The sequence below is a fragment of the Acinonyx jubatus genome, chromosome B2 (genome assembly GCF_027475565.1).
Source record: "Acinonyx jubatus isolate Ajub_Pintada_27869175 chromosome B2, VMU_Ajub_asm_v1.0, whole genome shotgun sequence".
In the NCBI taxonomy this organism is placed as follows: domain Eukaryota; kingdom Metazoa; phylum Chordata; class Mammalia; order Carnivora; family Felidae; genus Acinonyx; species Acinonyx jubatus.
In genome coordinates this window covers 10,073,928-10,088,930 of record NC_069385.1, presented here as the reverse complement: position 1 = coordinate 10,088,930, position 15,003 = coordinate 10,073,928, and the positions used below count along the sequence as shown (strand labels likewise).

The 15,003-nt window shown below is 47.4% G+C and overlaps 2 long non-coding RNA genes across 2 annotated transcripts; one reads left to right on the top strand and one right to left on the bottom strand.

Annotated features, from left to right (window-relative positions):
* The first annotated feature begins 307 nt into the window (after window positions 1-307).
* Window positions 308-13,230, top strand: LOC128315462 (uncharacterized). The gene is made up of 3 exons (XR_008298235.1): window positions 308-644; window positions 12,137-12,237; window positions 12,404-13,230. It is a non-coding gene; the product is annotated as an uncharacterized LOC128315462 (long non-coding RNA).
* Window positions 1,654-2,504, bottom strand: LOC128315460 (uncharacterized). The gene is made up of 2 exons (XR_008298233.1): window positions 2,129-2,504; window positions 1,654-2,019 (listed from the first exon to the last, which is right to left on the bottom strand). It is a non-coding gene; the product is annotated as an uncharacterized LOC128315460 (long non-coding RNA).
* Window positions 13,231-15,003: the final 1,773 nt, after the last annotated feature.

Below are 15,003 nucleotides of genomic sequence, written 5' to 3'. Positions count from 1 at the left end.
CCTCGTCCCCTTGTTCCCAGGGGCCGGGCTGGCCTTGTTGGTGCTATGTCACCTGCCTCCTGTCCACAGCAGTGGGGACCAGAGGTGCACACTCCCCAGATCTGGCCGCTCACTGGCCCTTCTTCTGGAAAATGAAATGGAACAAAGAAAGCTTTCCCAATAGCTGGACTCAAAATGTGCACCCGTGACTATGGCCAGTGATCACGTTCTACCCCATGCACTGAGGAGCAGGGAAGCTGGTTTGCAGCAACCGGAGAGAAAGCCCAGATTTCTTCTCACGTTTAAGTCTGGTCCCTCCCCGAGGCCCAGCTGCAAGCTCATTCCAGCCGATCACACAAACAAAGACAAGGCTTATAGTGCATACATGTTTTCTGGAAGATTTTAATGAAATAGATAGCTGGTTAGATACACATTCACTGATTCAAGCATGGTTTAACTTTACCTTGGCTCTTGTCTAGATTTCTATTCAAATTCCTATTTTTTGAGAACTTTTATTTCCCTTGTTTGTTTCAGCCTGGCAATTTCTGCCCCACGCAACCAAGAGATCTCTAACTGGCACACATTCTTGTGTCTGAGTCACATCATTCCATGGCGCTTTGGGCTGCAGGCTGATGTAACAGGAAACGCCTTGCCGCGTCTCACAGGTACTGGCTCTGTGTTGTTTGGGCAGAGGCTACAGGCAGTGGGGTGTGAGTTCTGGCTCTGTGCATTTGAAACATGAACACTTAGCAAGTCTTTTAGCCTCCAAGCTCCTCAGCTTCCTCAGCTGTAAAATGAGATAAACAAACTAAAAAATGATCACGTGATAAAGCACAAAAAGCTTGACCCTTGGGGTTAGTCCAGGGACAAAATCCCAGTTCTGTCACCTCCCAGAGCCTGAGGGTCCTCACTGTGAGTGACAAGTCCTGCATAATAGGCGTGCCTTTTTTTTAAATATTTTTTTAACATTTATTCATTTTTGAGAGACAGAGTGCGAGAAGGGGAGGGGCAGAGAGCGGGGGCCCGGGGGAGACACAGACTCCAAAGCAGGCTCCAGGTTCCAAGCTGTCAGCACAGAGCCTGATGCGGGGCCGAACCCATGAACTGTCAGATCATGACCTGAGCTACAGTCGGACGTCCAACCGACTGAGCCACCGGGAGCCCCATAACGGCCACGCTTATTGTTACTGTTGCTGTTATCGCGACTGCCCTTCCTTCTCTTCCCAGCGAATGTGAACATTCTTTGTGATCTATTAAGAACAATTTCCGAAATAAAGGGTATCAAGACTCTTTCTTTAAAAATCAAAAGCATGGGAATGCAAGCTGGTGCAGCCACTCTGGAAAACAGGATGGAGTTTCCTCAAAAAACTAAACATAGAACTACCCTACGACCCAGCAATTACACTACTAGGCATTTATCCAAGGGATACAAGTGCACTGTTTTGAAGGGACACAGGCACCCCCATGTTTATAGCAGCACTATCAACAATAGCCAAAGTATGGAAAGAGGCCAAATGTCCATCGAAGGATGAATGGATAAAGATGTGGGATATATATACAATGGACTATTACTCGGCAATCAAAAAGAATGAAATCTTGCCATTTGCAACTACGTGGATGGACCTGGAGGGTATTATGCTAAGTGAAATTAGTCAGAGAAAGACAACAATCAGATGATTTCCCTCATTTGAGGACTTTAAGAGACAAAACAGATGAACAAGAGGGAAGCGAAGCAAAAATAATATAAAACCAGGGAGGGGGACAAAACAGAAGAGACTCATAAATATGGAGAACAAACAGAGGGTTCCTGGAGGGGGTGTGGGAGGGGGGATGGGCTAAATGCGTAAGGGGCACTAAGGCATCTACTCCTGAAATCGTCCTTGCACCAGACGCTAACTCTTTGGATATAAATTTACAAAAATAAAAAAAATTTTAAAAATCAAAAGCAGCTTCTGCTTCATCTCTGTCGCTCAGCTGGAGGCGGGGGGACATCTCTCTGTCAATGACATCTCAGGTCTGCTCGTTGATCCAGCATGAAAGCTGTAAGACACGTAGGAAATAGACGTCTCCCGTCTTTGAAGAAAAGGAGAGGCAGCCAGGTAGCAGAGAGAGACCACCAGACCTGGCTGCCCGTCCTCAGGCCACTTACCCGCCCTGAGATTCTCTCTGTAAACCGGGATGCTGATGTCATCTACTCCCAGGGACACTGGACTCACTGGGGCTCGCGTGCCTGAAGAGGCGCTCCACACCAAACGCCTTGATGGCAGCCCTCGCTTGGAACCCGCCTTTCTAACTCTCCTGTCTTTCCCCCTCTGCGGCACAAATTGAATAATCATTCCGACAGCCGTGAGCGTGTCTCCGTGTTAGCAGGAACCCCGACGTGTTTCTCCTCAATCAGCAATGTTCCTACCAGGTCATCAGTTTAGGAAGAGGCAAATCAGACCTCCTTCCCTTAACATTTATTACCCTATTTGGGTTTTTTAGGAACTGAAATCTGCATTGGGCGCAACTTAAAGGGAACAATGTTGACAGCTCAAATGCATCAAAATCTAAAGTTCATAGCAGGATCCTGTTTTTGCTTTAATCACAATTCATTTTAAAACCAAAGTCAAAGGGGTTTCATTCTAGAAAATGAGAAGCTGAGTGACAAACTAAAGATAAAAGTATGGTCTGGGTTCCCAGTTTCAGGCCAGAGTCAATTCTCAAAACCGTCCTGGAAAATGGTGATACTGTGAACTCCTCAGGGGGAGTTTTGGGGGCGAGAGGCTGAAGGGTGTGGCGTCACACAGGGGCCCACAGGGGCCAGGCCCAGGAGAGGCCCTGCTTGGAGCCATGCCTGCTGTCTCCCAAGGCATCCGCTCACCCTGGTTTGTCCAGAACCATCTCGGTGTTAAGTCTGGGACCCAGGTGACTCCTCAGTCTCAGGCAAACAGGGACAGTGGATCATCCCATCCCACACTGGTATGAACTGCTTCATGTTCACCTAGCCTTTTAGCCTTATTACACATTCTGATCCCCGCCTAGTCTATCCCGTAGACTTTTCTTCAATTTGATTTCTTGTGCTTTCTTGCCTAAATAGCAGAAGACAAATACAACAGAAGGAGAAAAGCGTTTTAGGACAGATCAGCCAGTGAGGCTAGAAACCACTGCTCTTGGAGTAGAAGGCACTTTCCCTCACTTTTCCCACAGTTCAGGACCACAGGAGCAGGCAAATACTGTCCCTGGTGATCAGCAGCATTCATGGCTGGGCATTAAGGCTACATTTGTACCCTTACTTTTATGTCAATTTTTATAAGACTATTAATTGTCACCGTTGACACTATACTTAACATCCTGTTCATACCCCTTCTTCTGCAGTGGAGAGCAGAGGAGTGTTTCCAGCCAGAGGAAACACATTTGCAAAGAAAATGAACCCCTGTAGGAAATTCCTCTTGCCTAGTCCTTTTTTTTTTTTTTTTTTTAAAGTAAATTTGCTGCGGAGAGGGTGGTTCGTCACGGTTATCAAAGCAATATATGCATATTGTCACAAACTAGGAAAATAGAGAAGGAATTTTAAAAATCACACGTAATCCCAGAATGGTATCTTCTAAAGCAAGCTGAACAGCAACGCACCCAGTGGACATCTTCAGTGAGCAGTACCCGTTCAGATGGGCTACACCGTCATCCCCCAGAGCCGCTGGCTGCCCGGAACATTCTGTGTTCTACAGCCTTTTATACAGCAGCAGCAGCAGCAGCAGCAAAAACAGCTCCCTTGTTACTAAGTGACAATAGTTCTTTTTCTCTAGGATGCTGAATTTGTGTCAGAGCCTTGAACCAATCAACCCATCCATCAACAAATCCCTGCCGTTTCTGTGATGGAACAGCACCCTGAGACCCCAAGTTCACGACAGGAAATGTCCCGGGCAAGTGTAATGAGTTGTATCAGTGAGCAAAGAGAATGCCTGGGAGGGGTAGCCAGGGGACCTGTTCTGGACTGGGAGGCAGGGAGCTTCCCGAGGGCATCATACTCAAGCCAAGACTAGCCAGAGTACTAAGAGGAGCTGGGTGAAGACAGAGAGAAAGGCCAGAGGGGCAGCCCATGAGAAGGTCTGGGGGCCGGAGCATCCTGATGGAGGGGCTACACGGGACAAGGTCATAGTGAAGGCCAGGATGCCTGAAATACCCAGGGCCAACGAGAGTGAGGCATGAGCCAAAGATGCCAGAGGAAATAGGACAGAAAGGGTAAGGTATGCAGGTCTGTGTTCTTGATTTTGGCTTTCCACCAAGAGCAATGGGAAGCCTCCCAAGGCTCATCCACAGGGGCACGACAGGTCCTCTACAGTGAGCAAGCCTGGCTGCAGAGAGCAGCGTGGGCGTGGCAGAGAGTGACTGGGTCAGAGGCATCTGCAGAAGGAGAGGGGAAAATAGGTGTGTTTGCGAGGGCTCCAGGGGTCAGAATCAGCCTTGGTGACTGATTTAATAGTGCAGTGAGAGAGACAGGGCCCAGATGGCAGGTTGCAAAGGGAGAGGTGTGAAAGCTTCAAGGACAGCCCCCAGGGGCAGGGCCCGCTCCCTGGGTGTGTGGCTGGTACAGTCACCCAACCTTGTCCTCGGAAGGGCCGAGTACTTGGTTTACTGCTTTGCTGTCGCTGATCATTTTCCAACAAGGAGCCCTGCATTTTCATTTTGCACCAGGCCTGCAAATTACGTAGCTGGTCTTGCCCAGGGCTAATTGTCTTCTACATGTTTCGCTTGGCTAATGGCACTTGGACTCCATCCAAGGCCTTGAGATTGTTGATTTATCCTGTCAGGCGGGACATGCGTGTAAAGAAGGCTCACCGGACCCAGTTCAGTGCAGTTTGTGTCTGTGAGCATATCAATGATGGTCTGTGATTAAAGTGCCTGAGAGCAGGAAGACAGAAGACTGTTTTTACTGGCTTTGGAGACAGGAAACTGAGGGCATTTTAATAACATCAGCCTCAAGTTTGCTGCTTGAGTAAAAGAGGGATTTTCCTCATCCCCAGGTTCATTTAGTTTAGTAATTCAAGCTAAAAAACTTCATTTGTTCAAGCTGAAGCTAAATGGATATTCTGTTTGGCAGAAAAGACTTTGAAAAAATGAGTGATTTATTCTTTTATTTAAGCTAAGAATGTCATAAGATGCCTGACTCTCAGGCAACATGAAATTTGCATTTGAAAAAATTATTATCGTAAGGGTTTAAAAGAAAATATGTGAATATTTCTATGCTTGAACTTCAGGGAAGAAAAAAGAGATAGTCCTTTACCAAAGCTCAAGGTATAACACAATAAACTGATTATTCAAGGAACTCTATAAATTTACCAGAATCGTTATGTAGGCTTGTAGGCTCCAGACCAAATAATAATTATTACTTTTACTACTAAGTGAGAAAATAAACTATTAAGAATAACTAAGATACAGATCACCATCCTGAATTTCTTTAGGTATCATATATCCACTCACAACAGCAAATTTCTACAAAATACTAAAATTATAGGAAGAATAGGGAGAATTTGGCAAGCCCTTCCAAATATTTACAAGGCTACGTCTTTCGAAGTCAAGTTAGTAATGTAGTCTAAAGGAAGGGTTTTGAAGTCAGGAAGTTTCAGGTTCAAAGCCTGGATCCAGCTTGGACAAGTTACTTAAACTACCTCTGTGTCCCCACATGCAAATGGAGGTAATCCCTACCTTCTGTTTGTAATTTGCATGTTGTAATTAGTCGATAATTTGCATTTTTTAAAGCTGTATTTTTTTAAATGACTGCTAAAGAACAGTTAAATGCACAGTTACCTGTGTGAATCTTCATCAGTTTCCTTGATAAGTTACTCAAGTGACTCCAAGGGCTGGGGCCAGTGTTACTGGACCAAAGCACCCTGCAGATGACAGAGAGGTGAAGGGATTGGGGTCTTCTCCTCACAAAAGGAAGGAAAGGGACGGAGGTGGGGAGGATGAGGGAGAGGAGCATGAGCTGGTGTGTTGATGTCACCGGAAGGGTTCAAGGGACATAAGCAAAGGAGGAGAATGTCGGGGGTGGGGGGCTGTTAAGAAAGGAGTTTCCCTGTCTCAGCAGGTAAAGTACCTCTAGGGCATCTGTACTAGTGTCCTAGAGCTGCAGCGAGCAAGCCCCACAAACAACAGGAATGTTAATTCTCTCACAGTCCTTGGGGCCGCAAGTCTGCCATCAACATGCCCCAGGATTGGTTTCTTCTGGAGGCTCCTAGAGGGATTCTGTTCCAGGCCCGTCCCCTAGTCTCAGGTGTTGCCGGCGGTCCTTAGCGTCCCTCAGCTTGTGGATGCATCTTTCCCGTCTCTGCCTCCCCTGATACACCGTTACAGCAAATACCCGGCACACAGGAAGAGACAAGTGACAGGCGCTCAGAGAATCAGAAAAGATTTTATTCTGCACCAGCGCTGGCCAGAGGAGTCATCTCCAAAAGCTGAGCGCCGAGCCCTGGCGCTGGCCTACTTTTATGCCTGGTCAGCTTCCGGGTACTGGGAAACTTTCAATCAGCTGCACGGGTGGGCAGGATTGCAGGGGCTCAAGGGAAGAAATGGGGGAGAGGGGCACTTACCGATCGTGCTACATGGGTAGTCGGCTGATCAAGAAGCAAGTAAGCAAGATTATAGAAGCCAAAAGCATGCAAGGGGCCTATCCGGCCTCGGACATCTGCCTGTTTCTTTTGTTTTGTTTTGTTTTGTTTTAATCTGCTTTTGTCAGCTTTCCTTCTCAACACGGCCTTCTCGCCTTCTCCCTGTATGTGCAGGTCTTTCTGTGTGTCTTCGCACAACGTACTCCTCTCTCTGTGCCCAGATTTCCCTCTTATAAGGGTAGCAGCCCATCCTACTCCACAAAGACCGTTATTTCCCAATAAGGTCACAGTCACAGGTATGGAGGTTAGGACTCGAACTTGTCTTTTTAAGGGATACAGTTCATCCCACCTCTGGCATAGACAAGGTGCAGCTTGAGGTGACCAGCCAGGGGCTCTTCTGTCCCCAGGAGACATCATATCTGTAACCTATTCTCAGGAGGCCACTTTGGAAAGCTCTGGTATAAACCCTCCTCCATTCCACTCCCGCCTTCCCCCCATCGCTGATAAAGTTTATACTGACACACACTTCCTACATCCACACAGGCTGTGATCTGATCAAAGGTGCAGTACCCAATCAGGCACCTTCCATAAGGACCGACCCTGCCCGAAACTCACCTGTCATGGCCAAGCAGCCGGTGCATCTGTATGATGCAGGACATCCAGGGCTGTTGAGCCTGGTGCCATTCAATGTGGAACCCTTGAAACAAATTCTTGTCTGACTCTGGGCTCATGGGATCTTCTGACAGCTTACCTTTCGGGTGGCAGAACAGGGAGAGTGCGTTGGCTGGAGGACCCCGGTGTCCAGCACTACAGTTCCTACTTAAATCAATAAAGTAGCTTTCTGGCTGCAAATGGTCAGTGCATGACCCTGGTTAATAAGTCTGTCCCTGAAAGATGAGTGCATTCTCTCTGCACCGAGTTAACTCCACCTCACAAGGCCATTTGGGAGATAGCCCCAGCCATATCTGGCCAGTGCCCGCCTTGCTGACCTCATTGCTAGGGCCTCATTTCCTTTGGCAAATTCTTCTACTACAAGTGCGGTCTCTAGAGGCACAAATGAAAGACAACTGACTCAGCCCAGGGGTGGGAGGGTCGGAGAAGAGTTCAAGAGGAGGGGAAGGAGCAAGCAGAGCAGGGCGGGAGGGTTGTCGGCAGAGGGAACCGTGCCTGTGAAGTCATAGCAACCTGAGGATGTGGGGGCCGTGGAGGGGAGGGCTCTGGTGCTTCTGAGGCCACAGTTTACTGCAAATGAGGACAGGCCTGGCGGTTAGTCCACATAAGAAATCAGGCTCCTTGGGTGCTCTGCTAAGGAGTTGGGTCTCAGTCCCAAAGACTACTGGGAGCCATCTGGGATTCTAGGCAGAGATGCCATGACTAAATTCACATTTCACCAGGCTCACCGAAGCAGCTGGCTAGAAGAAAGAGAAACCAACAGGACAGAGAGGAAGAGAGAGGAGGCCACTGTGGTCATCCAGCTCTGTTAGGGCCAGAAGCAAGACGACGGGATGGAGGACAGGCAAAAAATGAGAGGTGTTCAAGAAATACAGCAGTGAGGGCACCTGGGTGGCTCAGTCAGTTAAGTGTTCAACTCTTGATTTCTGCTCAGGTCATGATCTCATGGTTCGTGAGTTCAAACCTCGCATTGGGCTCTGCACTGACAGTGTGGAACCTGCTTGGAATGCTCTCTCCCGCTCTCTGCCTCTCCCATGCTCATGCTGTCAATCTCTCTCTCTCTCTCTCTCTCTCTCTCTCTCTCTCTCTCCACCTCCTCTCTCACCCCCCCTCCTCTCTCTCTTTCTCTCTCTCTCTCTCACACACACATAAATAAATAAAACTTAAAAAAAAACTTTTTTTAATACAATAGGGGCACTATTTACGTGTTTACGCGTCCAATTCTTGATTTCGGCTCAGGTCATGATCTCACAGTTCATGGGTTTGAGCCCCACGTCGGGCTCTGCACTGATGGTGCAAAGACTGCTTACGATTCTCCCTCTCCCTCTCTCCCTCTCTCTGCCTCTCTCTCAAAAAATACATAAACTAAAAAAAAAAATTTTTTTTTCAAAAATACAGTAAACAGCCTAGGATGTGGAAAGTGAAGGAAAGGAGAGGGAAGAGACAAGGATTCCTGGTGCAGAGAAGATAGCAGGACTAAAATGGGCAGAATTGTGTCCCTGCCAAAAGATACACTTAAATGTTAACCCCAGTGCCTATGACCTTATTTGGACATAGGGTCCTTATAGATATAATCAAGTTAAGATGAGGTCCTACTGGAGTAGGTCCCAAGTGGGTCCAATGACTGGTGTCCTTATATGAAGAGGGAAATTTAGACACAAACATGTAGACACACAGGGAGAAGTCATGTGACACTGGAGGCAGAGGCAGAAGGGAGGGATGCAATTTCAGGCCAAGAACACCAAGGATTGCCAGCAGAAGCCAGAAGCTGGGATAAGGCGAAGAGGGATCCTTCCCTAGAGCCCTCTGAGAGAGCACAGCCCTAACGACACCTTGATTTTGGACTTCTGACCTCTGGAAGTGTGTGAGAATAAATTTCTGTTGTTTGAAAGCCACCCAGTGTGTGCGACTTTGTTATGGCAGCTCCAGGACACTGGTGTCACCAACAGCCTCCTTCTCCGTGTATCAGTGCGTTTGCACCCAAACTTCTCTCTTCTTATAAGGACACCAGTCATTGGATGAGGGTCCATCCTAACATCTCAGTATGACCTCACCTTAAGTTGATTATATGCACAGAGACCCTGTCTCCAAATAAGTTCACATTTACAGGTATGAGGAGTTAAACTTGAACATATCTTTTTGGGGAACACCGTTCAACTCACAGCATTCCTGAGTGAATATTTCTTGTATTTAGAAAAGAACACGAGAGCATAAGAACTGGGTGCCATAGGAGTGAAATTCGTTCTAAATTCAGAGAAGGGAGAAATTGCCTTGAGCTGGTGGAGGATGTAGAGAATCTTGAAGAATGGCTAGGAATTAAATGCAGAGGAGGATAAGGATATGTCACAGTAACAAAAACCACCCACAGGTCACCTGCTCTGCACTGGGCACTGTCCTGGATGCATTACATACATGGTCTCCGGCTCCTGGGGGCTCAGTTGGTTGAGCATCTGACTCTTGATTTCGGCTCAGGTCATGATTCGTGGGCCGTAGGATCAAGCTAAGCGTGGGATCCACACTAAACATGGAGCCTGGTTAGGGTTCTCTCTCTCTCTCTCTCTCTCTCTCTCTCATTCTCTCTCTCTCCCCCCCCCCCCAGTCCTCCCCCTAGTCATGCATGCTGTCTCTCTAAAATACAAAAAATATGTACATATATACATACGTACATGATCTCTAGTCCCCCTGAAAGGAACAATCCAAATGACAGCCCTGCCTTAGTTTAAAGCTAGGTTCTCTTTTCTGCTTATTATGGATCTTTGATAAGAAATACAATTGCTGAGAAGTCTGTTTTGCTTGCTGTTTGCTACGAGCATTGTGAGGCCTTTCCTGAATGTAACCCGCTGTGTAGTAGAATGGGTTGTAAACCTTCCTAAATGTAGTCTGATATGTAATGGAATGAGTGATTGTACATAAACTAACCGGCATTTCTCGCTTCTGTAAACCTGCTTGCTTAGCACATTCCTCACCTACCCTCCCCTCTTCCCCCTTGCCCCTTCTTCCTCCCGCCACAAGTAAGGGACAAAGCCTTCCCGCCAAAGGACAGACAAAGGACGCCCAATCAGAGAACAACAAATGTCCTTACTTTAAAATCAACTAATCAGGCCCCTCATAATTTGAAACCTCCCCTGTGCTATTTGTCTCTGTCTATAAAAACGCTGTACCAACCCTGATCGAGGCCTCTTGCGTCACTGGCGACGAGTGCGCAGAGGACCAGGTTCGAACCTGCAATAAACGACCCTTGCCGCTTGGCTTTGACTTACGACTCTGGTGGACTTTTGTGGGAGGTTTTGGAACTTCGGGCATTACACCCCATTATCTATCATCGATTAGAAAATGGATTCTCCAGAGGCAGTGTTTTTTCCAAAGTCACACAGCTGGGTAGTAGTAAAGAGAGAACTGGAACCCAGGCCCAATGGGTGCAAAAGCAATCGGGCTTCAAACCCAGTCTGCTGCACTGTGGGGTTCCTATAAGGAAACCAGGGAGATGGAGGTGTGGAGGTGGGTCCTGTGGCCGTGCGCAGTGGATGAACAACGTCACCTGCCTGGCCTGAACGAGAGCTTCCTGCACAGAGGGCAGGGGATGAGCCTGAACACGTGGGGCAGAGCCAGCCGGTTGAGGGCTTCATGCCAGGAGCTTCCAGAACAAGGGAGCCCCTGAAGGTGATTAGCAGGAAGTCCTGCAAGTGTGGTTATGGGACCACGGATGGAAAATATTTGTGAAGACGAAACCTGTATTACTCAAGTTGCAGACTGCAGGGTATTTTTTGACGACGGGACAAGTTCCTCCAACCTTCAACAAGGATGATGGAGTCCAGAGATGCTCTCTGGTCCCATCTCTAGCCCTGTGTGACCCCAAACAAATCCCTGTGCTTTCTGCAAATCAGTTTCCCTTTTTTCCTAATTTCTTTTTGGGGGAGAGGGTCAGAGGGAGAGAGAAAGAAAGAAAAAAAAAATCTAAAGCAGACTCCACGCTCAGCGTAGAGTCTGACTTGGGGCCCAATCTCACAACCAACTGTGAGATCATGACCTGAGCTGAAATCAAGAGTCAGACGCTTAACCGACTGGGCCCCCCCAGATGCCCCTGCAAATCAGTTTCCTATCACTGAAAGAAAGATCATGATACCTGCTCAATCCTCAGTGTTATTGGCAGATCTGCTGGGTTATGTGCTGGGATGGAAGTATTATTACAGAGCTAGGAGCCTTGGCAAGACCCTTTTGTGGGTGTGCATGGCCCTGGCCCTGAGATTGTGTTAGAATTCATGAAAGAGACACAACAGACAAAAAAGCTAATTTAAATGGTATTTGAAAAGACCACTTACTTGGCTTTGGGTGTGCTGGATTTTTTCTGTGTGTGGGTGGAAGAATTTATGCAGCAAATGGTACATGCACTTGAGTCAGGCAAGGCCCGGGTTTGAAGCTCAGCTTCTTCTTCTTTTTTTTTTTTTTAATTTATTTTTGAGAGAGAGAGCTCATTAGTAGGGAAGGGGCAGAGAGAGAGGAGAGAGAGAGAGAGAGAGAGAGAGAGAGAGAGAGAGAGAGAACTGGAAGCAGGCTCCAGGCTCTGAGCTGTCAGCACAGAGCCCAGCGTGAGGCTTGAACTCACAAGCCGTGAGATCATGACCTGAGCCGATGTCTGAGGCTTAACAGACTGAGGCACCCAGGTACCACACTATCTTCCTTTTCAAGACAATTCACCTTTGGGGAGAAACAAAGGGTGGCTAAGCCATTCCCTCCTTTGGGGAAAATAATCTGTCTTCAGTAGTTTCCTTTCTACATAGTTTTGTTCTGGTCTATTTCATTTACCGGCAATGGAGCCGTTCAGAGTGCGTTTTCAGGCAGTTCAGAGCATCTTCCTTATTCCTCTTATCAGATTTGTATCTGGGCTTTTCTGTTGCCAGGCCTGGCCCTGGGGCAAGCCTTCCTGACGACTGGCAGCACAGGACCTGAGGCCCCTCCTTGGCTCTCCTGTCAGTGCTCCCCCGGCCTGCTGGGCTGCCCGGTGAGTCAGTCTCTTCCTCTGTTTCTGTTTACCTCATTGCACAATTAGAGCCGTAGAAATAAATATTTACCAACCTCAACAGGATGTTGAGGCAATTAACAAATGAATAATTATAGAGCAGACTCACATACAAAGCTCCTGATAAAGCTAATTATTATTTTTATAGGAGCTCTCAAAAGGAAAACCTTCTTTATGAGCGTCCACCCTCCAGGTGGCTTGTGAACTTGGCCTCCCACTGGGGTATGCCTGCTTTCTCTCAGGGATGGGATCGTGAACATCAAACTGGAGGCCCATTTCCCCAATAGTGTGGCCTTCCAGAGCCAGAACGCTGTCCTCTTTGGCAGCAACGAATGGAGACCATGGAGTTGCCAGGTAAATTTGTAGGTCAGTTGGAATTTCAGATCAATGGCAAATGATTTTTAGTATAAATATGTTTCATGCATTAATTGTAAAGGAGGCAAAACACTTACACTAAAAAGTTTTTGTTTACTTGAAATTCTAATTTAAGTGGGCATCCTGCTTTTATTCATTTGGTTTTTTGTTTCTGCTAAATCTGGCAACACTAAATCCACATTGTTTTACTAACACCATCTCAGGATGGTGACATTCAGACATCACAATCATCAACCCCTGCCTTTGAGAAAGCACAGCAATCAGTTATCAGTGTTAATGTTAACGTCTGACACATGGGGCTGCAGCCACACCAGGTGACCGTCCTTGTTCAGGCAGGATGCTTTAAATGGGACTGCTTGCCTAGCTTTGCCTTCAGAGTTGTGACTCTCATAGGTGGTGTTCCTCCTGTCTATCTATAAAACAATGGAGAGAGTGTCTCTTTAGCTCCAGGACCTTGTAAAGGTGAGAAAATGATTGGGGCACCTGGGTGGCTCAAGTTTGTAGAGGGTCCGGCTTGGCTTAGGTCATGATCTCGCAGTTTGTGGGTGTGAGCCCTGCGTGGGGCTCTGTGCCGAGAGATTCTGTCTCCCTCCCTCTCTCCCTCTCTCCCTCTCTCTCTCAAAAATAAGTAAATGTTATGCCCAGAATTCGTGATCCCCAAAGACCACCAGGGAGCCGAGTCGGATGCAAAAGCAAAAGAGCCTTTATTCGAGCTAGCTCGAGCTCAATCCCCTACCTGCACCGAGGCAGCAGTGAGATACCAGGGAGAGAGAGCGAGTTTCAAAAGCACAAAGGTTTTATAGGGGTCTAGGGGCAGTTGGTGAGGTAATGGCTGTGGCCTCAGCTGATGGGCTGGGGAAGGGTCGGAGTCCTGTTGCAGTCGCTGGGTGTGTTTTGATCAGGAAGTTTGAATGGGTGAGCGGGAGGTTACTCAAGGGGAGGAGGCGTGGTCTAGGTGAAGGACACAGAACAAGATGGAGTCCGCCGGCGTAGGCCCGCCCTTTCATAAACATAAGAAAAAAAGATGAAAAAATGTTCAAGAAGGATTGAAACCCACGTTCTATGTGAGACCATTTGGTTGAACTTATGACATTTATGTTTTTTAAAGTCAAACAAGTCAGAAGTGGCCATTTCGCATGGCTCAATATCTAGGCTACCGTTCAAGAAACCGTCAAGGTTCTAGAGTGGGCTCTGATGTCAGGCACCAGAGACGCCTCAGTAACCCGCTTCAGATTCATGTCTACATGACCTTATACGTGATCTCATCTCTGTTAGGGTATTTGCTTGTTGCCTGAAGGCCCTGTCTCAGCTTAAGCTTGTAGGTCTTCACCCAGTAATGAGTGCTTGCTAATTGATTTCAGTGGAAGGCTTTAGTTTCCTACAAAGCTCTCTGAAAAAGGTTGACCATGGAGATTACGTTCTGAGAATGACAAAGTAGTTTGATGAAAATAAGCCCTAGAGATAATGGAATTTTTTTTTCTTCATATTTGAAAGCAGTGGAGAGTGAGTAAAAGAGGTAGAAACTGGAGTGGAGTTTACCCTTGAAAGAGGGGAAGTGTGCCTGGTGATATTTGGAAGTTTGCTGCTTTTTTCTTCCCCCTTGAAGAACTTTCCTGAATCCCCACACTCCCCATTGGCAGAAAACATCAGCCTTGCTGCTTGAGGTAGATGTAATATACATAACACAAAGTGCATGTGCCTGTGCACGCAGCCTGTGGCTCTACTGCTAAGGTTCCTGTGAGGTATATGAAGCAGTACAGTATTACCCCTAAGATTGCGATAAAATAAAGGCCTATATTATAACCACTAAAGCGACTACTAAATACAAAGAGGTGTATCTAAAGAGTCAGTAGAGGATTAAAATTGAATGTCAGAGGAGCACCTGGGTGTTTCAGGCGGTTAAGCATCAGACTCTTGATTTTGGCTGAGGTCATGACCTCACGGTTCATGAGGTCCAGCCCCGCACTGGGATCCCCGCTGACAGTGTGGTGAGGAGCCTGCTTGAGGTTCTATCTCTCCCTCTCTCCTCCCTCCCTGCCGACTTCCCTCCCAGAATAAATAAACTTAAAAAAAAAAAAAAAAAAAAGGTGGCTGATGGCAAAGGGAGAATTTGAACCAGGAAGAGCACAAAGAAGGGAAAAAAGAGGGAGACCACCCAGGAGGTTTCATGGAGTTTGTTTGTTTGTGGTCAGCTTGTGAGGTTGGCAGGGAAGTTGGGGCACAGGAATCATACCCAATGGCCTTTCTCCTCTGTCACCATTTCCTAAGGACTGCAAGACATTGGTGTGTTCCTCCTACCAGACCTCTCTTCTCAAGATCAGTACGTTGCAGGGGTAGGTGTTGCTGCCCCCCCCCCCCCCCCGCCGCCCCCCA